General features: G+C 48.5%; 1 protein-coding gene across 4 annotated transcripts in view; it reads right to left on the bottom strand.

Moving 5' to 3' along the window:
- The window catches only part of Rph3al (rabphilin 3A like (without C2 domains)), a 140,192-nt gene extending 116,849 nt beyond the window's left edge, over positions 1 to 23,343 (bottom strand). For all 4 annotated transcript variants that reach the window (XM_050128853.1, XM_050128857.1, XM_050128859.1 and 1 more), the window contains exon 1: positions 23,291 to 23,343. The gene's annotated coding sequence lies outside the window, so the exon portion shown is untranslated. The remainder of the gene's footprint in view (positions 1 to 23,290) is intronic.
- Between the last annotated feature and the right edge of the window lie 1,590 nt (positions 23,344 to 24,933).

Raw genomic sequence — 24,933 nt, 5'->3', positions numbered from 1 at the left:
TATATATATATATGTATGTATGTATATGTATATGTGTGTGTATGTATGTTACAGTTTCCTGATACATTGACTTTTTAGCATCTTAAATGTCCTTATTCACTTCAGTAATGATGTATGTGTGATGTGTGTGTGCACAAGTCACTGTGCACACACACACACACACACAAGTGCACACATGGGGAGGCCAAGAGGACATCAAGCGTCTTCCTCTAATGTTCTCCACTTTATTCCCTTGAGGCTGAAGGTCTCCCGCTGAACCTGAAGTTCTCCATTTAGGCAAAGCCAGTGAACTCCCAAGATCTTCCTTTCTCTGCCACCCAGCACTGTGGTTCTAGGCATGCATGGCCATGCCAAGCTTTTACATGAGTGCTGGGGAGCGAACTCAAGCCCTCATCTTTGTACCACAAACATCCCACCCACTGAGACATCTTCCTAGTCCCTCTAGTAACTAGCCTTGGCCACTCCCAGCCCTGCCACAGTACAGGTGTTGACCAGCCTTGGCCACTCCCAGCCCTGCCACAGTACAGGTGTTGACCAGCCTTGGCCACTCCCAGCCCTGCCATGGTACAGATGTTGTTCATGCGAGGCAAGCACCCCACCACTGCACTACGTTCCCAGTCACAGTTTTTGTCTTAAAGTTTATTTTATCTGGTATTTTATAGGCATTTCATCTCTCTTTTTCATGCATTGTATATGCGTGTGTGAACGTACACAGTTGCACATGCATACATGCATTCCATGGCAAGCATGTGGTGGTCAGATAGAGGACATCTCCCAAGAACTGTTTCTCTCCCTCCACCCGTGAGGACTGAAGTGAGGTGGTCAGGCCTTGAGCCAAGGGATTTTACCACTGAGTCATCTAATTGGGCCCCTTGTTAGATATTTTCTAACCTAACTGTTCATTAACCATTGTTTATTACATCTTAAGATAATTCCTAGCTGGTTACGAGATTATAATTCTAATTACTGTGTGTGTGTGTGTGTGTGTGTGCGTGTGTGTGGTGCTAGGGATCAAACCCAGGCCCATACACATGATAGGCAATTTCTCTATCACTGAGCCACATCCCCAGTTCGTTTAATTAACATTTTAATTCACAACCACCTAGCTTGGATTAACACTGATTGAGTTTCAATAAAATACAGAAGCTTTGCTCCACTACACAGTCACGTGCTGCATAATGTTGCTTCAGCCAACATGGACCACACACACCACAGCCGTCTCATGAAGCCAGGTGACCTGGTGAGACTGTAGCCATCTCAGGGCGCATGCCCCATGTCTGCACACTGATAAATTCGGTGTACATGCTCCATAATGTCTGCACACTGATAAACTCAGGGTGCATGCTCCATAATGTCTGCACACTGATGAACTGATAAACTCAGGGCCCATGCCCCATAATGTCTGCACCCTGATGAACTGCCTAGCAATGACTTCTCAAACCTGCCCCGTCGAATGGAACACGACTTCATTTTCTTGCCTTCCTCTTCCCTGGGCTATTCTTGTCACACAAATTAGCTTTTTATGGCATAAGCCTATTAGCAGTTTTATAATTATTTCTTTATACATTGGTTCTACTAATCAGATAGGAGAATTATAAACAAAATGTATTTATGTCTTGCAACATGTTCTTTATCTTCTCTCATGGATTTGAGTCATTCTGTAGTATCCTTTATAACACGGCCCAAGGATTCAGTTTAGAATTTCTTACAGGATTTATCTACTAATCACAAATTTTCTCAAATCTTCCCTTTCTTTCTTTCTTCCTTCCTTTTTTCTTTCTCTTTCTTTTTTGGTTTTTTGAAATAGGATTTCTCTGTGTAGCCTTGGCTGGCCTCAAACTCAAGAGATGCGCCTGCCTCTGCCTCCTAAGTGCCAGGAATAAAGGCACATGCCACCATTACCCAGCCAATTCTCTTTTTTTTTAATTAAAAAACTTTTTTTATGTGCATTGGCATCAAAGCCCCTGGAACTGGAATTACAGAGAGTTGGGAGCTTTCATGTGGGTGCTGGGAATTGAACCCCGGTCCTCTGGAAGATCAGCCAGTGCTCTTAACTGCTAAGCCATCTCTCCAGCCCCCCTACTACCCATTATTAATTTTTTTATATTTATTTATTATGTATACAATATTCTGTCTGCGTGTATGCCCGCAGGCCAGAAGAAGGCACCAGACCCCATTATAGATGGTTGTGAGCCACCATGTGGTTGCTGGGAATTGAACTCAGGACCCCTGGAAGAGCAGGCAATGCTCTCAACCTCTGAGCCATCTCTCCAGCCCCTACCCATTTTTTTTTTGATTTTTCGAGACAGGGTTTTTCTGTATCTTTTTGGTTCCTGTCCTGGAACTAGCTGGAACTAGACCAGGCTGGCCTCGAACTCACAGAGATCCGCCTGCCTCTGCCTCCCGAGTGCTGGGATTAAAGGCGTGCGCCACCACCGCCTGGCTACCCATTTTTTTTTTAAAAAATAAGTTATCTGAAATGTTTTAATTTCTCCTGCATGTTATTTATTTATTTTTTATTTTAGGTGTATGTGTGTTTTGCCTCCATGCATGTCTGTGCACCATAAGTGGGCCTGGCGTCAAAAGGGGCCAGAAGAGGGCACTAGATTCCCTGGACCCAGAATTGCCCATGGTTGTGAGTCACCACGTGGGTTTTGGAACTAGAACCTGGGTTCTCTGGAAGATCCTGACCACTGAGCCACCTCTCCAGCCCCTTAGCCATTCCTTCACTTTGAAGGTCAGCTTGGCTAGCACTAAGCTTCTTAAACATTTCCTGTGGCTTTATTTTATAAAACATTTGTTTATTTACATGTGTGCATACACACATAGAGGCCAGAGGACAACTTGTAGGGATCAGTTCTCTCCTTCCACCATCTGGGGACTGAACTCAGGTTACCTGGCTTGGTGGCAAGATGCCCCTCTGAGCCATCCATCCTGCTAGCCCAGTATAAACTTCCTAAGGATTACTTGCCTTTCTTTCTTTTTTGACTTTATTATATCACATACATTTTTTTGAACCAGGGTCTCACTCACTATGTAGCCCAGGCTAACCTTGCACTTGTAATCCTCCTGCCTCAGCATTAGAGTGGTTAGTGTGTACAAGCAGACCCAACTTTGCTGCTTAATTTTTTGTTTTGTTTTGTTTTTTTTGAGACAGGGTTTCTCTGTAAAACAGCCATGACTATTCTGGAACTCATTCTGTAGACCAGGCTGGCTTTGAACTCAGAGATCCACCTGCCTCTAACTCTTGAGTGCTGGGATGAAAGGCAAACACCACCACCACCCTGCTCCTCCCTAATTCTTCAGGAACTTGAACTATTCAGTTTGAGTTCAGCCATCTCTTCTCCCATAGACAAGGCCAGGCTCTTTGACAGCTGGAGTCTCTCGTGTTGTAATCCTCTTTGTAGTGATGATCTCAAGTGTAGCTAAGTGACGAATGGCAGATGCAGCTGTCAGTGTGTTCTAACTTCCTGAAGACAAGAAAGACCCATCTCTCCCCCTGGCAGCGACAGAGCCTGGCACACTGAGGACTCCCAGGAAATGTTTACTCAGGGAATGAATGACACCCCACCACCGAGGAGGCTGAATTACTGCATTCAAGTTTTCACTCCTGAAACAATACTAAATAGCCACGTCCTGACGCGGTCTTCTAGTGGGAAATGTACTTCCCTGTCCCCTGACTTCAGGTTTGCCACGTGACTTGCTTTGGCCAATGGGATGCTCGTGAATATGATGCGTGCAATGACTTGACATACTGTGTGACTGAGTTAGCTCCTTGCACTCAGATCCCATCGCCCCAAGTCAGACAGGCCCTGTGTGGTCACTGGTCACATGGGATAGGTTTTTTTTTTTTTTTTTAAACCCAGTCACACTACAAAGTCAACCGGAGCTCACTGGAAACAGCCCAGATCGGTGACAGCTCGTTTGACTCCCAGACTGAGAAATAAGCACTGGCTGAAGCCAGCAGGTTCGGGTGGTTGTACTACACTCCTGTAGCATGAGATGACCAGGACACTTGCGCTGGGGAGCCTGCAGACTGGGAGACTGTCCTAGGACGCCTTGTCTGTGGGGCCTTCATATAGCTCCATAGGGCTACAGACTGATTCCCCAGGCCGTCCTACACCCCCAGTTAGTCCCTGCCACCTAAGCTCCCATATCCTTCCCCTGGGATGTCCCCAGACCCACCCTAGAAGCCCAACCCAGCAGCCTATGGTCCATGTTCCCAGAACACATTAGCAGAGCTCACAGGGTCCTCTTCCCAGAATTCTATGATCCTGCTACTGCATCCCTAACAGCAGTCTTGCATCTACTAAGGACCTAGCATGGTGCCAGGCATACTACAGGGACAAGACTGGACTGGGGCTGGGAACAAAACTCACTGGCAGGAAGTTCACACAGAATGCACAGGGCTGTAGGTTTGAATGTGGGTGTGGGGAAGGCTGCACACCCTCCCCGGGTCAAGGGCAGAGCTTTTACTGCTTATACCGCCTCTGAGGTATAACAAACAGGATACGGGCAGGCGGCTCTCTCACTTCTATTAAGTGAATACGTGGTGGGGAATGTACTTATGCCGCACAAATGTACAACTGCCTATTTCGAGGGAGGCTAAAGGCAATTTGGGGGCTAAATGTTATAAAAAATAAACAAAGATTAAAAAAAAAAAAACCAGGAACCAAGCTGAAGAGACTACTCTGGAAACTCCATGATTTAGCTGGGCATCATGTCTGACTCAGAGCGCTTGGCCGCCCCAGAAACAAGGTGAGCACTAAGGCCATGTGACACCCCTTACAATCAGACAGAGGTGGTTCTGAGCATGAATCCCATTCACAGTGATCCCAGGTGCAAAAGGACATTCCTGGGCAAGCTAGGGACACCCTGATACTAACACAAGCCACCCCCATGGCATGGAGCAGTTCTTCTAACTGTTGTATATGATTTCTCGTGATGCCTACCACAATACCACGGATACCCCGTTGTCAGCTGTGAAGCTGGGGTTCACAGAGGGCCGCTGAGAATGAAAGCAAGAGAACCAAGGTGAAAGTTCTAGGCGGGGCCCTCTTCTTGTGACCCCTCAACTGTGCTCGCACTGCCCATACCACCAGACCAGAGCATCAGGCCCCTCCAGTCCAGCCCTTCCCACAGAGGCTTCGTTCTCTTCACTCCTAAGCATCTGTCCTGAGACAGCCAGTGCTGGGATCCTGTACCCTCTGGTGGCCCCTGCAAATGGCTGCAGGGACCCCTGCCTGTCATGTTTTACAAATATATCTCTTCTCGACTCATATACCCCGAGCAGGTTCCATTTCCAGTGGAGTCTTCTGATGTGTGCGCTCTTCTGGCTGTTTCCACTCGCTATGTGTCCCCCAGGCCACATCCACCCTAAGGGTCCCTGTTCTGCACCTGTTAGAAGTGCTCACAGCTGACAGTGTCACACAGTGCTCTCTCTTACAGCAGTGGAGGCCATGGTGCATGCCTCTGACTGTCCTCAGCTACCACACAGGCCCAGGCTCTGGACACAGCACAGTGCAGAGTTCATCTTGGCTGCCCCCTGGCCTATTCTTCCCCGTCTGGCCTCACTGTGTGAGCTGGATGGGGACTTTCAAGTCTACAATGGCAGTTTCAACTCCATGCGGAGTCTCTGCAATTCTCAACTATTCCATTGTGCTGAATTATTAATATTTCCTGATCATTCTACCAAGAGTGACTCACTTCCTCTTGACACCAGAACTTAAGATGGATTGGTGGGGGGGCAGTGTCTTAAGGCCAGACCAGTCCACAGGGCACTTCTGCACACAACCGTAAAAGTTGTTTCTCCAGGGACATCACTGCCCCGGCCACTTAGAAACCATAGTAACCAGGCATGGTGTATATCCCTATAGCCAGCACTAGGGAGGCTGAGCAAGACTATAAGCTCCAGGCCAGCCAGGTTCACAAGATCCTGTCTCCCCAAACAAAAGTGATCACCATAAAACACTAAAAAGGAGCCAAGCGGTGGTGGCACGCACCTCTAATCCCGGCACTCGGGAGGCAGAGGCAGGTAACTCTCTGTAAGTTCGAGGCCAGTTTGTTCTACAGAGCGAGCTCCAGGACAGGCTCCAAAGATATATAGAGAAACCCTGCCTCGAAAAACAAGACCAAAAAATGGAAAAGACAAAGATTAAAACAAGGTACTCCATGCACTCCTCTTCCTTTGTTAGCAAACTGCCACAATAAACCACTCAGGCCAAAGCTGTCTTCCACATGAGGTCCCCACAGGGCACACAACCTACAGAAGTGACTTTGGCACACCCACCATGTCCACCATTGTAGTCGTACCGGACAAACTGCTGGGTTCTGATCACATTGAAATCTGAACCACTAAGCGACAGTACTAGGATGCTGGGTCTTTGGGAGGTGATCAGACCATGAGGGTAGGGCCCTCATGATGAGATTAATGATCCTACAAAAGATGCCCCAGGGGTTGGTAAAGCACTTGGCACGCAAACATAATAGCACCCACGAGAAAAAGCAAAGAGTTGCAGAGCCCATCTGTAACCCCACTGTTGGTAAGTGCAGAGACAGGAGGATTTCTGGGGGTTCTTGGCCAATCAGTCTAGCAAAATCAACAAGCCCCAGGTTCAGGGAGAGACCCCCATCTCAAAAACTAAGGTGCTTTGGGTGTCTCTTGGACAACTTAACCAACAGCCCCAAAAGGCAGCTGCTCATGTCTGGCATTGGTGGTTTTGTTAGGGAGCACTGTCAGCTCAGATAATAAAATTTCATTTAAATTATACATCTATATTTACACACAGAATCATGTATTATAGGGTTCTTTTTAAAAGATAATTTGCTAAGGGTATGATTGCTTGTACTGCCTATTGCTATTGCCCTTGGCTGTCCCTCAGAAGTAAAAAGCAAGTCCCTATTGCTGAAGACACCATCACTTCAGACACAGAGGTTCTTGAAATGGAACTGACCTGAAGACTAGCTTCAAGGTACAAGTTGGTGCTGTGCAAGCTTCCAAAGAAGGGAAGCAACCAACAGTCCTACTCATGTGACTCACTTGACACGCTAAGGGTGCAGTAGTGGCGCACACAACATGGTAGTTACCAACAGCTCTCTAGTTGGACTTCAGACCTGCTCAACAAGAGGGAAATCATGCCTGGTACTGCAAACCTAGACAACTGTGAAGGGCTAGCAAAGTCATGTATCTTGGAGAAGAACCTACAGTTACCATTTTATTAACCAGCACAATCCCTAACCAAAGGCTCAGGGGAACATTCTGGAGGAGAGGGGAGAGGATCAGGGAATTTATGGTGTCTTCTAATAATATCAGAAGCTTTAGCCATACAGTCTCACCAACATGACTGTCTAAACATGAGCTGAACAAGGACAGCCCAAAGTGGATGGGGAAAGTTCATGAGGCTTCAGCCCTACACAAAGAGGTGCAGGCAACTAAGGAGTTTTAAGAGTGGGAGAAAGTCTTCCTCAGGGAAGAGCACAGCGCCTGCTTATCCAACACCAAATGGTCAGCCCTGAAGAATCACAGGAGTAATATTAAATAGACTGAGCATGTTGTATTTGGAAATATGTATGTATATACATACACATATATGTATGTAACAACACTATTAGTGAAAAAAAGAGGCCATGAATTTGAAAGAAAGCAAGGAGGAATATATGAGAGGGGTTGGAAAGAAGGAAGGAAGGGAAGGGAAAATAATGTAATCATATTATAATCTGAAAAATAAAAGGAAAAGTTAAAAATAGGAAATAAGATGAAAGGAAACTGAGGAAGACACCTAAAGTCAAATTCTAGACTATAAGTGCCACACACACACACACACACACACACACACACACACACACACAGGAGAAAGGATTAAACAAATAAAGAGGTCCGTTCCCCCCCCCCCCCCAGAGCTGGATTATCTCAGTAAAACCTTAGATTTCATTCACCCCTTCCACCAGGGCCCCCCAAAAGCAAACAACAACAAAAGCCCCAGATGCCCTCTGGAGTTCAGTGGCCCTCCCTGCCGTGTGGACACAGTGCGAAAGCACTGTCTATGAAGCAGGCAGGGGACTCTCGCCACTTACGGAATCTGCCCAGGCCTTTTGTCTTAAATCCCTCAGCCTCCAGGATGATGAGAAACACATTCCCCCCATTTATGAGCAACGCACGGGGTTTGTGATGTGTGCATATAACTGCCCACAGGGACGGTGGCAGAGACTTCCTGAGAATTATGTCTTGCCGCTGCTTAGCTCAAGTCAAGTGTATATGGTCAAAGCAAGGGGAGAGAAGTCTTTGTGCTTAAACTGAGGGCAAGGGACTTGAAGAAGTATTTGGGAAAATGAGGAGGCCCTGCAGCAGAATTAGAAAGGTCACCACAGCAACCAGCTCTGAAAGGAACCATCAGGGACTGGGGAACGAACCCTGGAACCACATCTGTGTGAGCTGCCAGACAGCCAGGGCTGCTTACCGTGGGGGGCTGGAGATAATGTCACATCCATCTCTGACCTTTCCTTTGCCAGCCTCACCCGTGGTCCCTTCCCCTTGATCAAATACTCTCCCAGACCTTGACATTAACAAGGACAAGCACTGTGACAATTCAGAGACCAGTTGAAAGTGGGTCGTTCCCTGTCACTAATCTGTGTGAGTCAATGACATTAAAAAAAGGAAAAAGAAAGAAAGAAAGAAAGAAAGAAAGAAAGAAAGAAAGAAAGAAAGAAAGAAAGAAACCAGAAGAGAATTCATTTCCTTTTTTACTTTCGGATGAGACTGTGCTCAGAGCACAGCAATATAGACAGGAACCTTCTAGAACGCGCAGTCCCTGTGATGGTGGGGGAACTGCTTTGTCTGGAACCCTGGCTTTCTGTCCCCTGACCCTAACACACCCTCACCTAATATGCTGTCTATCAGGGAGCGAGAGGGGTGAACCTAGGCTCCCCAAACTGGAGTCTGGAAAACAACACAGGCTCCTCCTCCACTTCTCCTGCTAAACTAAGCCAGCGCTCTTCATCGGCTTGCCACAGGGTACTGAGGGGACACTGCCTCAAAACTCAGAACTGAATTTAAAGTAAGGAGCAGGGGAACCCCCAAAACACCAACACCAGATGTTTAACACAGTTTGCCACTAACTTTTGGGGACACTGGAGGGAGACTAAAATCAAACCCAGGGCTTGCACACACTAGACAAGAATATCCACCAATCCTTTCCCGCTGGCTGCAAACTTTTCTGGTTAACTTTCTTCTTAAAAAGATTATATTTTATTTGAGTTTCTGGGTGTCTGGTGTGTGTGTGTGTGTGTGTGTGTGTGTGTGTGTGTGTGTGTGTGTGTGTAGGTGCCCACAGAGCAAAGAAGAGGGTGTCAGGTCCCCTGGAATTGGAGTGGTTGTAGGTCACTGACCTGGGAGCTAGAACAGGGTCTCACTGCTGAGCCCTGGCTGGCTGAAAACTCACTGTGTGGACCAGGCTGGCCTTTGACTCACAGCAATCCACCTGCTTCAGCCTCTACAGTGCTGGGAGTAAAGATGTGTGCTACCATTCAAAGCCAGCCTCCAGTTAACTCTTTTCTCCTTTATATTTATTTATTTTATGTGATCAGTGTTTTGCTTCTGCGCATGCGTGTACACCATATGTGCACTTAGTATCCATAGAGGACAGAAGACGGTGTCTGATGGCCTGGAACTGGAGTTACAGATAGTTGAAAGCTACCATGTGTGTGCTGGGAACTGAACCCAGGTCTTCTGTAAGAACAAGTGCCCTGACCACTGAGCAATCTCTCCAGCCCCTCCAGTTAACTAAGAGACTGCCTGCTTGAGAGTTTCACTAGTCACCCCAAGAAAACAACCGTCCAAATAGAATCATAGGCCTCTGGACACAGTCCAGTGGTAGAGCACTTGCCTAGCATGTAGAAGGCCCTAGGTTCACTCCCCAGCATCAAACATAAAACAAACAAACAAACACAAGCCATACACACAGAGAGACTCAAATAGGGTAAGATAAATAAAAAACTTCAGGTTTGATCTTAATCAACTGTTAGGCAACTGATTTATGGTCAGCCCTTAGCGATGTGAGAGACACATTCCATTGTCTTTAGTTCCAGTTGACAGCTGGACACACTATATTCAACAGGGATCTTTAGTTGTAAACAACAGGAATCAAGTTGGGTTGACAAATGTACAAACTTCCTAGAGAAGCATGTTGTAGTTCAGCTATCCATGGGAAGACGAATGATTCTGACATTAAAACAGGCACCCTGAAGACTGCAATGCGCTGAGTCCCAAGCTCATCAGCTGCTATGATGGGAATATCAGCCCCAATATCTTCCCCATGCCAGCATTACCAAGCCAGGGCTCAGTTCAGGGGCAGGCCAGGGATGCACTACAGTGGGGGCCAAGGTCCCTCAATGACCTGGGAGACGGCCTCAGAGGTACACTCACTTTGTAAAATGAGATCCACAGTACATTGGTGACATTGCAGCTTCCTGAGTGGATGCTATGCTTCAACTAGTAAAGTAGTCGGACTGGGAAGATGGTTCAGCAAGCAAAGGGGCTTGCTGTGCCAGAGTGAGGACCTCAGTTCAATCCCCAGCAACCACCGATTATCCTAGAGTGGAATGGATGCCGGAGTCTCAATAACTAGTGGAGGTGGAAGAGAACGGTACCTGACATCAGATTCTGTATCTGTGCACATGCAAGCACATATGTGAACACACAGTACACACACACTCCTGCACCTAGCCTAGGAACCAGCAATTCAGCTCCTAACAGAGGCAAACCCTACAAAAGAAGCCAGGCATGATGGCCCACACTTGCAATGCCAGCATTAAGGAGGCTCATGAGCTTAAAACCAGCCTGAGGTACCAAATGAAACTTCATCTCAAAAATAAAAAAACAAATAAAAAGTCTCCTCTATCTGAGCTCGTCGGAAGGGACAAGCCAGGTTTGGGGACTTTATTATATGTGCAGCGTTGTGCAAATGGTGGGATCTGAGCCTCAAAACCACAGAACAGGACCAGAAACAAGGGTTGGAGCAGGCTCACCCAAGAACCCAACTGTTTGATTCTTCAAAGGGTGCTACTAATTCAGTGGAAAGCCACATCCCAGAGAAGACTCTGCGACACAGAAGCACGTGTCGGCTAGTGCCACCATGGGACGTGTGAAGATGTAAATCTAAAGCGGGTGGGGTGGGAGGTAAAGGAAAGTGCAGGAGAGTAAATGAGGAAACACACCCCACAAACACACGCCACCCCTACACTAACCAACGAGAGGTCAGCGCGCCAGGCCAGGCGGCAGGAACTAAAGGCATGGATAATGTGAGTTCAGGGAGGACTGGGAGGACGCAGAGGCACACCCGGAGCTTCAGACTTCAAGCTGAAGTCTGTCCTTCATTCCTGGGAACAACAGCCCAGGGAAACTTGCACTTGGAAAGAATGCTGGCCATAGCCTGAGAGGGTGTGAACAGCCCAGTGTCCATCTGCAAGTGGAAGGGACAAATAAGGTGGACATTTTACCAAGAGTCACAGAAGAAACCACAGCAATGGGCAAGTAGTGGGTAAGCCCCACAATACACACGCACACCATGTGGCTATTAGGAAAGTGGATTATGTATGGCTCCACTTACAAAAGCTTAAATGCATGCAAAAATCAAACAGGACAATAAAGCTATAAACCTATGTGGTTAAGCTATAAAGAGCAGTTAATGATTAAATACATTAGGGCCAGAGTGTCCCCTGGAGGCAGGGTGGGCAAATCTGTTTAAGGAGCGGTACAAAATCAGTGTGTAAAGTCGGTCAGGTACATGGCTGCCTTATCATTCTGCTCAAACTGCTCACATGTGTCCGTGTGCCTCTGGTGTGTATGTATGTGTATTTGATAGCTATTTAAAAATTAATAACTTCTACCTAGGCACTGTGATGTGTACCTGTGTTCCAGCAACTTTAGAGGCTGAGGAAGAAACCTTGAGTTGGTGAGTTCAAGACCAGCCTAAGTGACATAGTAAGACTTAGAAGAAGAAAAAAGAAATCAGTAACTTTCTTTTATTTCAAAAATATTTAATCACCAAGAAAATGAGGATGGAAGGATAGTTCAGTAGTAAACTGAGGTCCTAGGTTCCATTCCCAGCACCAAAAAAAGGAAGAGAGGGAGGGAGGGAGGGAGAGAGAGTGGAAAGGAGGTAGGGCTGAATGGGCAGCTGAGAAAAAGCACTCCATTACCAAAAGCAACATAACCTACAAACTTGAGGCTGGCAAGATGGCTCGATGAATCAAGAGGCTGACCACCAAACCTGTGTACGATCCCTGGGACCCGCATGATAGAAAGCGGAGCCACCTGCACATTCACATGCTGAACAAATATGTAATTTTCAAATTGTCTTTAAAACACCTAAGAAGAAATGTGCACCGCCTCCATTAAAAACAATAATAACAGGAGATGATAGAAAGAAGACACGACTTAAAGAAAGACTGTGTTCCTGGACTGGAAAACTCTACCTATTTATTATTTCACAAATGCAATTCCAAATGGGATTTTAATGATACTTTTAGAAAATGCAATGAAACAATCATAGGGCTTCATAAAGAATAATGAATACACAGGCAAGCATAACCAAGGAAATTAAGAACAAGGGTTTGCATGTCCAGACATTAACATACATAAAGTCATAATAAAAGTGCAACAGTAAAGCAAGGCATGGTGGTACATGTCTGTGATCCTAGCACTTAAGAAGTAGACACAGGAGGACAGAGTTGAGAGCCATGATCTGCTACACAGTGAGTTCCAGGCCATCCTGAACTGCACAGTGAGACCCTGTCTCAAAACAAAAACAACAACAAAAAATAAAAGTAACAGAGGAGGGAAAAGGACAGATTAAGGAAAAAACAGAAAACCCAGACACTTGCGTGTTTGTTTCCTATAGTAAAGCTGACTTTCAATGCCAGTCAGAAGAAAGGGGAAAGGACCTGTCAGATGGAGTAGCCCTGGTTACTGCACCCGGGGGCTGAGGGATATGGGAGGAAGGAAACTCTCAACACCTGCCTTTTATACCTTGAATTTTTAACAGTGTGACTCATACAGGCTATACAGTCCTGTCAGCTTGACAAGCGCTAGAATTATGACGGAGATGACTCTGAGCACATCTGTGGGAGATCACCTTGACTGGGTTAACTGGGGTGGAAAGATCCTTCTCAAATGTGGGTGTTAACATTCCCTAGGCTCAGGTCCTGGATGAGAAAGAGAGAGAGAGAGGGGGGGGGGAAGCTAGCTGAGCACCAAGCACTGATCACTTCATGTTTCTGCCTACAGATATCATGTGACCAGCTGCTTCATGCTCCTCAGCCACTCCCTTTCCGCCAACATGGACTGCAAACTCAAACCGTGAGCTAACTTCCTTAACCTTAAGTGGTTTTTGTTGGATATTTTTCTGAAGCAACCCGAAACGCTATCAATTCAGAAAACTGGTACCAGAAGTCAGACCACTGCTGTGGTAAGTGTGGATCTTAAGCCTTTGGAACCGGCTTGTAGGAGTGACATAGAGTCCGGAACCTGGGCTATGAAAGCCCTCAAATACTGTGAGCGAAAGTTAACAGGCCAGTCTTGTGGCTAATGAGATTTCAAATATAAAATCTAGGAAGAGTCTAACCTCCCATTCTAAACCAAAATAAATTCTGACAGAACTGGAGAGAAAACACGGAACAGAAAGAAACAGGAGAAAATGGCGGCGAATACTTAACCAACCTTGGAACAGGGACAACCTTTCAACCCGAAAGCAAAGGAAGAGCTGTTGAAACAGGGGAAGGACAATGGATCCAACCATAGGAACCACGTGTGCTGGTCTGCCTGGGCTTCCATAACACAGATGGAGGGCGTAAATCGGACATTGAAGTCTGAGGTCAAGAAGCCTGCTGACTGGGTTCCTGCTGAGGGCTCACATCCTGGGGGACAGATGGCTACATTCCCTGTGTCTTCAGGACCTTCTGGTGGGTCATGAGGGGGTATGGAAGCCAGAGGCACAGAGCTCTCTGCTGTCTCTTCCTTGGATCTCACCCAACAGGAGCTTGACCCTCATTTCACCCATCCCTCCTTCCTTTTTCTTTCTGATAAAGAGCATTGAACGCAGGGCCCAGAGCTTCAGGAATGCTGGGAATGCAGGAAGAACAGGACGAACAGGACAAACAGGAAGAACAGGACGAACAGGAAGAACAGGACGAACAGGAAGAACAGGATCCACCTTCCAGGGCTTATTATGAACTCCTTACTGCATGCACTTGGTTAGAAGCCCTGGACAGTTCGCTGGCTAGAGAAGAAAGCCCCTCCATTGAGGAAATGACAGTCACCAGATTGACAGGCAGTGCATTGTCTTGATTGATGGTTGATGTGGGAGGGCCCAGTTCACTGTGGGTGATGCCACCCCTGGGTTGGTTGTCTTGGGTGCTATAAGCAAGTAGCTGGGCCACAGTGGTGCACACCTTTAATCCTAGCACTCGGGAGGCAGAGGCAGGTGGATTTCTCTGAGTTTGAGGCCAAACTGGTCTACAGAGTGAGTTCCAGGACAGTCAAGGATACACAGAGAAACCCTGTCTAAAAATAAAAAAAAGGAAAGAAAGAAGAAAGGAAGGAAGAAGGAAGGAAGGAAGGAAGGAAGCAAGCAAGCAAGCAAGCAAGCAAGCAAGCAAGCTGGCTGAGAAAGAGCCAGTAAGCGGCACTCTTCTATGGCTTCTGCTTCAGTTCCTGCCTCCAGGTTCCTGCCCTGTTTGAGTTCCCTCAGTGATAGAATGCTACCTGGAAACTTAAGCTGAAATTATCCCCTCCCTCCCCATGTTGCTTTTGGTTATGGTATTTTATCACAGTAATAGAAATCCTAACTTAGATAGGGTCTTTACAATGAACTCTGGGGAACACAGACATTTAGTCAGTCCATGAACATTTAAGTCTCTGTTATAACAATGATGATAACAATAATAAAGAAAAACATCAAACTAAAAGAAAACTGTTCATCACATGCCAGTCAACACTCTGAAGAAGTGAACATATAAACTGTTTTAAGTTCTGTTGTTGGCTCTTCGGTTTTTGCCACAGGCGCCGGCTGTATCCCAGGCTGGCCTGCTCACTACCACGCACAGGCTGGAAACTGAACTCAGCACTTTCCTTCAGTCCCTCGAGCTGGGGTTAGAGCCATGCCACCTGTGTTCCTTAGGCCATTGTATGAAACTGTGAAGCCTGGATTGCCTTGGAGACCCCAAATGTTGAAATGCTGGAGCTGAGGGATACCTGCCGAGGAGAGCTGCTAACAGGGGTGGAACCAGAACAAGAGAGAGAAGTGTGCTGCAGGCAACAAAGCTGAAGGAGTTGGACATCTGAAGAGCGCTTTGACATCACACATGGAGATGCAGACTTTGAGTTTTCCCAGCTGGTTCCAGGTCTTGCTTTGGTCCAGCTTTTCCTCACTATGTTCCCTTTCCTCCCTTTGGGAATGGTAATGTGTATCCTGTGCCATTATATGTTGGAAATGTGTGATCTGCTTTTTCATTTTGATTTCACAGGGGTAACAGTTAAGAGATGCCATGAGTCTTGGAAGAGACTTTGGACTTTTAAACACATTTGAGACTGTGATAGACTATGGGGACTTTGAAGTAGGACTAAATGCATTTTGCATTATGACATGCAAGCCTATGGGGACCAGGGAGTAGAATGTGGTGGTTTGAATAAATGGCCCCCACAGACCCGTACGGAAGTGTGGCCTTGGAGAAGTTGTGGCCTTGTTGGAGGAAGTGTGTCACTGGGGGTTGGAGGTTTCAGAAGCTCAAGCCAGCTCGGTGGCTCACTCTCTCTTCCTGCTGCCTGCAGATCGGATGTGGAACTCCCAGCTCCCTCTCCAGCATCTGCCTGCATGCCTCCATGCTTCCTGCCATGATAATAATGGACTAAACCTCTCTACTGCAAGCCAACCCCAATTAAATGCTTTCCTTATAAGAGTTGCTGTGGTCGTGGTGTCTCTTCACAGCAATAGAATCCCTAATTAAGACATGCTCTTAAATGGACGAACTCTGTAATGCACATACGTCAGAGACGAACTTAGTAGTAGAGTAGTAGAGTCTGCCTGGTACGCCCAAAGGGCTGAGTCTGAATTCTTATCACACACACATGACTTCAATAAAATTATGTTTTTAAATTAAAAGTATAGGGTTGGGTGACATAGGGCTGGATGTAGTCCCGTTGTTAGAGTGGTTGTCTACATCCATGAAGCCTTGCCTTCACTCTCTAGCATTAAATAAGCCTAGCATAGTGCATGCCTATAACCTATAATCCTAGCACTTGGGATACAGAAAGGCAGATCAGAAGTTCAAGGTCATCCCCTGCTACTTAGCAAAGTTGAAGCCAGTCTGAGCAACTTGAGACCTTGTCTCAAAAAAAAAAAAGCAAAGAAAAGTTACGGGCTGAAGAGATGGCTCAGTAGTTAAGAGCACTTGCTGTTTCTATAGAGAATCCACATTCAGTTCTCAGCACCCACTCAGTAGCTCACAGCACCTGTAACTCCAGCTCCAAGGCCCTGCTGATGTCTTCTAGCCTCCTAGGGCTCATGGACATATGTGGTGCACATAAACTCCTGCAGGCTCATACACACATAAAAACACATTTTTCATTCTTTTTATTATATATATATATATATATGTATGGGTGTTTTACCTACATGTATGTCTGCATCATGTGTGCAGGGCCTGTAGATAGTAGTTATTATACTAGATCTTATTTTCTTTCACATGTAGGACATGCATTTATATTCCTATATATATATATGTATATATGTGCATATATATTAGTGGAGAGAGCACATATGTGCTAGAGATGGAACCCAGGACCTTGAATATGCTAGGCAAGTGGTCTACAACTGAGCTACATATTATTTCTGTTTTTACTATTGACTTTTATTTTACACGAATGTCTGTTTTGTCTGCATGTATACTGTGTGTGTGCCTGGTGTCCATGAAGCCAGAAGGGGGCATCAGATCCTCTGAAACTGGAGTTACATATGGTTATAGACAGTGAACTACCATACGGGTACCTAGAAGCGAACCCAGGTCCTCTACAAGAGCAGCAAGTGTCCTTCACTGCTGAGCCACCTGCCCAGCCCCTATATGTATATTTCTACAAAGGCACTAGATGACATTGATCACTTGTCCTCTCTCTTTTGGACATGCCTACAGCATTTACACGTGTTGTACTGCAAAGGCCTACCGCCTCTCAGGCTGCACATTACTCCAAGGTACGAAAACTCAAGCTCAGGTGCCCGGTCTGCCACCAGGCTTCCAGTAAGCTATATGGTTTTCCACTGCTTACAGCATGCAGAGAGGCTGTGCCAGAGCCGCCATGTATTCCCACCCCTTATCCCTCGCCTGCCTTACAGGGTTGGGGATTGAACCCAGGGCCTAGGCATGCCATGGAGGCATATGGCTGCAATCAAAACACTTAGGAACTGAGGCTGCAGGATTGTGAGTTCCAGGCCAACCTGAGCTACATAAGCAAAACGCTGCTTCAAAAATTCAACTAGGGCTGCAAGATGACTTAGCGAGCAATGGCACTCACCACCAAGCCTGACAGTCTAAGTTCCATCCCAGGACACAAATGCGAGAAGCAACTCCCATAAGCTTTCCTCTGACCTACACACACACACACACACACACACACACACACACACACACCTACAGAGATCCCCCTGTCCAAGCCTCAGGACCCATGGGCATACAGGTCAGACCCCTATAAAATTTCTCCCTGGTTTTGGCCCAGCACTGTATACCTTAGTTTTTATTGTTTCTTCTTCCTATTAAATCATGGCCAACCAATAAGATGGGCTGTCCCCATCACCATAAGCACTCAAGGCAAATCAAAAAGGTTACCTAGTCATGATGAAAGGGACTCCCAGAGGAGTCAGAGAAAGGGCAAATCTCACAGAGTTTAGCATCAACCCGACTGCTCAGATGGGCCACACCCAAAGACACAAACACACCAACTTGTGAATGAGGCAGAAACACTGCTGACAGGGCAGGGCACCAATAACAGCTCTCTTCCTTGACAGGTAAACCCACCCCCAGCTTCATAACTGTGCCCTAACAACGGTCATGGAGACATGCAGCTGACTGGCCAGGGTCTGAGGAGTGCTTTTATATAAGGCGTCTACACGGTACCTGCAGTCTTACATAAGGCGCGCTGGTATTTTTAGCAGCATGGAAATGCAGTGCGAACAGAGCGGCGCTCTCAGTGCACATGCTGGGCTCTGCAGCCGGCCCGGGCCTTGCGATGCTCTTTTGTTGGCAGCTCGCTGCTGAAGACCAAGGTCTGGGCTGGGGCTGCTGCAACACCCAGGAAGACCCAATGCCTGGCAACTAGCCAATGGAAACACACGTGCCCTCGCTCACTCACCCCTGGCCCATCCAGGGAGCAGAACGGGGACAGTGCCCAAGCCCAGTAGCTACCTGCTAGTTACGTGAGCTCTCTGGCATAGTCAGTGCCATGCAAGGGGCATGAGCAGAACTAACCCCGGCTCTCCCTCAACCCCCAAACCAACTCCTTCTAGAACTTGGAAGTCCATTCTCAAGTCACCTCCTGCTTGTCACAGAAAAGCCAAGATTCCAGGAAAAAGTCAGTGAGGTGACAGGTGTGTGAGCCTTCTATAAGGGAAGAGAGCGTTGCGTCCACCACACCCTAGCGTCAGGCTCACGGCAGCCCCTTTTCTGTTTTAGAACATTCTATTGACATATAATACATACAGGGAAGGATGCACCAAGCCCCACGAGTAAATTCTGGGTTTAGGGTCCAGTTCAGATGTTGACTCCTTTCTTTGATGAGGCTCTGAGCCCTGTCCTCAGCACCACAGGGTGGGGTGGGGTGGGGACTGATGGATCTGGCAGCATGGACAAAACATGTGACCAACCAGATTTTTAAAAAAAGGCCAGATGAGGCGGACGCAGGAGGACCATTTGAACCCGAGTTCAGGGCCAGCCCGGGGAACACAGCAGTTTTTCAGCTATCCTCCTGCCTCTGGAGTAGCACTATGCTGACTTACAGCTGCCTCAGATTTCAGCCAGTGTGACTCATTCAGGGTGCAGCTGCGGCTGGGGAGCGCCCATTCTCACTGCAACGGAGTTCCAATACCTACATTTGCCCCCCCCCTTCTACTTCCAGTCCCGCTGGGGACTCTGAGTCCTTTCCAGTTTAACTGGAATTTATTTAACAGCGCCTGTGTGAATGTAACATTCCTTTCCACTGTAGCTACTTGTCCACTCGGAGAGACTTATACAATGTTGAAAACACCTGCTCTAGGTCTTGACTCTTAGGAAAGCCGGTCTGTTCCTCTCCAGTTCCCCCATTCATTCTTAAATCATAGTCTTTCATTGTCTATCCGCACCACACAGGGCTAAGACACAGAGGACAAACTTTCCATCACGGACCGTGCGTCACCTGACAAATGCTACTTCTCTGGGCATCAGTTTCTGACCTGGAAAATGGGGGTAATAGTAATACTTTTAACTTTCCTTGGCTGGGAATTAAATAAGAAAACTGCATCTGGAAGTTCTTGGCCCGTATTTTTCTCTTTCTCTTTTTCTTTCTTTTTTGTTTGCTTTTGTTTTTTTTTTAAGTATTTTTAAAGATTTATTTATTTTTATGTGCACTGGTGTTTTGCCTGCATGTATGTCTGTATGAGGGGGCTGGATCCCCTGGAACTGCAGTCACAGACAGCTTTGAGCTGCCATATTGGTGCTGGGAATTGAGCCCTGGTCCTCTGGAAGAGCAGCCATGCTATTAACTGCTGAGCCATCTCTCCAGGCCCACACTTGGTCTATATTAATAGCTTGTGGCCGCTGCCAAAGGCATCCTTGCCTCCCTTCCCACCTCTGAGATGCCCTGTTCTAGGTCATATCTGTGAACCAGGCCTCTGACAACTGAAGAAGACTGGCTTGCCCACCCCTCGAGCACCTGCTTTACCTCTTCCTGACAAGCATCCAAGATGAGAAGCAGAATAGCTCTTACTCTTACGCATGAGTAGTGGGTATCACTCAAAAGATGACCTAAACCAGGGTCATCACCCTGGGGTCATCACCATGGCGAGCAAGCTGCCTGGTGACCGGCTGGGACACCCACGATGCCAGAAGCCACTGGTTTGAAGAGGCAAAAAGAATTTAATAGCTACACAAAAAGAACGTGAAGGGGAATACTTAATTTCTCCAGGCAGCAAACACAGAAAAAGCCCCTCCATGCACACAGTGCAGAGACCTAGGAGCAGGAGGGCTGGGACGAGTACTACTGGTTGCTATGGTAACAGGATTTCACAGCAGGAGCTCATTTTCATATGACAGTGGCCTGCAACAGAAGGGAAGGGCGCCTTCTAAAGAAACTTAGCTGAAGGTTCCAGAAGGACCACTGGAAGTGTCCTTAGAGGCTGGGCACTTAGGAAACTCTGGGAGGGCAGATCTAAGGGGACCCCCACCCCATACAGCTCTCCACTCTTTAACTCTAAAGCCAGATGGGACAACATCATGTTTCCAGGGAGCCCTGACTGATGTCACAGCCTCTGGAGTCAGGGATCCCGTTACCCATTTGTCTGCTATTTTTTTCCTAGAGTCCAGGAAAGTCCCAAGCCACCAATATGCCCTGCACACCAGGATCAGACACTGAGGGGACACTGGAGACGTGGAAGAATACACTTTTGGGATAAACAACAAACCCTTATATCTTAAGACACCTTTGAGACTGCCGGACTGAGTTCCATCTCAGCTCTGCCCAATGGCAAGCTGTGTAATTCAGACAGGTCTCAGGTCCTCTCTGAGTTTGTATCGTGATGGGCAGAAAGAAGACGATAATCCTGATATCCACCTCTCTGGGTACTTCAAGAACACCTGGACCCTGGTACACTGCCCAACACAGGACACAGAATGGCCACTCGGATAGTACTACTGCGGCTAAGACGCTAACAGCAGAGAACACTTGAGATTACACTGCACAGAGCACCCTGAAACCAAGCCACCCATAAGCCCAGAGAGGCAGAAGGCCCTGAAGCTGGAAGAATCAGTAACTCCTGGAGGGAGACTTGATTTGAACAGGGCTCCGGGTCATGAGATGGAGAGTTCTCAGAAATCTGGGGGTAGTTTACAGGATGCACAATGCTAAGACTCCGGGGGGAGGGGGGAGGAAGACATTGCCATCAGAGAACTGCATGATAGCAGTGGATAAAAACACAGGGCCAGGAAAGGGGGTCCTGGACCAGTGGGATTTGGAAAACAAACGCAGGGGCATTGAGTTTTCTCGGGCCATTGCACCTGAGCCAGGCAGTACAGGGAAGGACAAGGGGACTGTGTAGGGAAGTGAGAAGGTTCAGTGCCAGGACTGAGAGCCTGTAAACTCAGCAAAGGAGCGGAACCCTGAAAGGTCTAAGGAAATCCAGAGACTCAGAGGAGTTCTTAGGAGCCAGTGAAAGCGTCAAGGGCCGCTCATTCTAGAGGTGGGGCTGGCAGCAGAAGTCTGTATTCAGGCCTACACTGATTCAGTACAGGGCAAGCTTGTCCCAGAAGAAGTGGGAAGACCCTTCAGAGGCAAGGGTGGCCTTACAGAACGAGAAGGGCTGTTGTCTGAGACACTTGTCCAGACTCAGACTCTCTCTGAGGGACTGTGGGGCAGCCCAAAGCAAGCCTGGACAGTACTAGACAGTGTGACCCAGAAGCCTCTCCGAGGCCATTGCACGAGAAGCCATGAACTGGGTCTGGAAACCAGAAACAAGGAAAGAGGGCTCAGAAAAGAAACAACTGGAGAAGAACAAAACGGAAAAAAAGATCACCAGTGGGGAAGGAAGGTGGCAAAGTGGGCACCCGGGGATGGGTAGGGAGTGGGAAAAGGAGGGCGGGAGGCTGGCAGGAAAGCCAGTTAGCAGCTTCAGCTAAGTAGCAGGGCAGCAGTCAGGCTGCGGGATTAGGGAGAGGACAGGGCGGCAGGTGCGGAGCTCACTTGTGGAGAAAATGTGACAGGGAGAGCAAAGCTTACAGCTCACCTCACGGTTCAGTTTTTTTTTTTTTTTTCTTTTTTTTTCTTTTTTTTCCCCCAGACGGGAGCCGCCAAGTGGCTGACAAAGGCAGCGCTGGAGGGCGCAATCTCTTCAGGTGGGGGCTGGACGGACCCTGAACTACAGGGCTGGCTTCTCCAAGATGCTCCCACTCTGGGGCGTCAGGGACGCCCCTTTCCCTCCCGTGCCCTCTGGGATCAAAGCTTCCCCGCTGCACAAAACCACAGACAGCGACCTGGATCCCACGGGCTCAAATGTCACGGTGATCGGGTTTCCACCTTCAGCATCCCACCTTCTCCCAGGGCGACAGCTAAAGTGTAGCCGAACACACGGGTGGAAAATCGGGTCGCTCTGCCTTAGAGCAGCCAGGCGGGAGGTAACCACCTCGGAGTGAGCAAACGGACTGAGAACCCTGGGAGCCGGTTGGGGTGTCACCATTCTGAGCGCACGGCGGCGTCCGATGTGGTTTGAAACATTCCCCCAAACCTGAATGACAGCGGGGAAGGGGTTTTCAGGAGCAGAACCGGTTCGCCACGGCGGAGAGCTGCCACCTTGCACCTGCACACTAAAAGGCTCCACGTGCTTTCGGATTCCCACTCCCGAACGCCCACCAGTGGGCTTGAGTCTAAGTCCAGGGTCAAGGACACCCCACCACTACCACACACACACACACACCGAACACCGAAAGCATTGGATCCCTGACCCTGACCAGGAGGGGCCCTGAGGGACAGCGGCGCCCGCCACCACCCGCAGGCCCCTCCCGCCGCACGTGCGCGCTCGCTGAGCTCCGCACTTGTTGACTTGCTCGCGGGCGCGCTCGCCCCAGCGCCGCCTGCCGTCCGCGCCGCCCGCGCGCCCCTCCCCCACCGACCGCCCCCGCCCCGTGCCGGGGACACACTCGGGCGGCACGAGACTCAACCCACCCCCCGGGGTGTGGATCAGATCCCCGGAGTGAGAGCGAGGTGACGGAGCAGATCGCGGAGCTGTCCCGGGACAGCTTGCGTACAGCCCGGAGTCTCGGGCATGGAAGAGAGAGGGCGAGCAAGCCCGGGAGCAAGCTCGGCACCAGGCCCTGTCCGCGCCCCAACGGTGACCAGGGACCGTCCCCACCTCGGGTTCCAACATCTCTAGAATCTGAGCTCTAGCTACGGGGCCATCCGCTGCATGCGCTCTGGCTCCCATCTTGGAACCAAACACACACACACACACAGGCCCCGAGAGACTGGGCCCCGAAAGGGGGGCGGCCCCACTTTAGCCACACTTACCTGGGGGGTTCGCCCCGGCCGGGCGCGCTCCCTGGCTGCCCTCTGGCGGCCACTGCAGGTACCGGGCGCGCGCCCCGCCCCGGTCCGCCCCCTCTGACCTGGGACCTGTTCCTGCCAGCTGAAGATGGCCTGAAGCCATCTGATAGGTACCATCCTCTTTAGATGGCTCTTCTTGGTACAGAATAGATTGTGAGGGCTTCATTTATTGCAGGTCTGTCTTTTCTTTGGGGAGCTTCAAACCCCTTCTAGCAACCTCAGAAGGCAAAAGATAGAGTTTCTGGAAACTGCCGCGGTGCCTAACACTAGCTGGAGCCCAATGTGTGTTTGTTGAATGAATGGATGGCTGGGGGAGGCACGAATGGAGGGAGCATGCTACGGTCTGCAAAAGAAGCAGTTGCACAGAGCCTAAGTGCTTGGCTCCACCACCAGTTCAAAACAAATCAAGCTGTATTCATTTCCAGCAGCTATGAGCCTGAATGGTGCCTGGGCATCCAAGTAGAGTGGAGCCATCTCTCCAGCCTCCAAGACAAAACGGTTATGAAAAAATATTCCCGAGATGGCCTTGGAAATCAGTCCAGTGAAAAGCCTGGGACACCTGGTTACCACATCAAATCAGCAGCCCCGATTAGTCCCCAGGTCATATCGACTTTCATCTGGGTTCTAGATCTTCCCCCATGGGAAATGTGATCTTGTGTGAATCTGTAAGTGAGACTTACCAGGAAACTTTCCACAGTACAGAAGTTTGAACTAACCCCCAGATCTCAAGGATGCAGGGCTACTGGTCCACCCACAAGCTAGCTTCCAGCAGCTGCTCACGGGACTGTATGCATAGCCTGTTACAGCACACACGGTCTCTGAGGCGACCCAGCCTCTCTTTGGAAGACTCTCCAGGAGAAATTGATCGATACCCTGATTGCCTTGTGTAGTGCCTTGCTTTAGCTAGAGCTTCAACGTGCAGCTAGCAAAGCAGATACTTCAGCGGTGTACTTGGGTTGGACTGAGGTTGCTTGTTTATTTATTTATTTTGATTTTTTTGAGACCGAGTTTCTCTGTAGCTTTGGAGCCTGTCCTGGAACTAGCTCTTGTAGACCAGGCTGGTCTCGAACTCACAGAGATCCGTCTGCCTCTGCCTCCCGAGTTCTGGGATTAAAGGTGTGTTCCACCACCGCCCAGCTTGGACTGAGGACCCTTGCCAGTTTCATTAAGCTTTGTTTCCTAAGTGTCCCCCACACGGCTCCCAGCAGCAACACAACCAACTGCCCTGGTGTGGCTGTTACCTGGGGGCATCCTGTATATGAAAGGAGACCAGCCTTGGCATCCTGTCCTGCCCCAGTGTGAGATGGCCTCATTCTCACCAGTGGCTCCTGAACGTGCACCCGCTGATTAGGGGAGTCACACTTCCACATGTCTGTATGTCTGTCTGTGTGCGAATGCCCATACATGTGAATACATGCACCACTATAGGCCAGTCGCCAACAGCATGGGCTCTTGGTCCCAGGTCCTTTTCTTCTTGCCAGCTCTTTATCTCCTGTTGTAGGGAAGAGCTTCCTCCACATCCACTTGACACAGTTCGTTTTTGCTCTTTGATCCAAGCCAACTCTCTTCTTTCATAGCGTGGGTTACGGATGGGGTCAGGGTGTAGC

This window comes from Alexandromys fortis, unplaced genomic scaffold (assembly GCF_014885135.2).
Source record: "Alexandromys fortis isolate MF-2015 unplaced genomic scaffold, M_Fortis_MF-2015_v1.1 scaffold_80, whole genome shotgun sequence".
In the NCBI taxonomy this organism is placed as follows: domain Eukaryota; kingdom Metazoa; phylum Chordata; class Mammalia; order Rodentia; family Cricetidae; genus Alexandromys; species Alexandromys fortis.
This window is presented reverse-complemented; position numbering and strand designations above follow the sequence as displayed.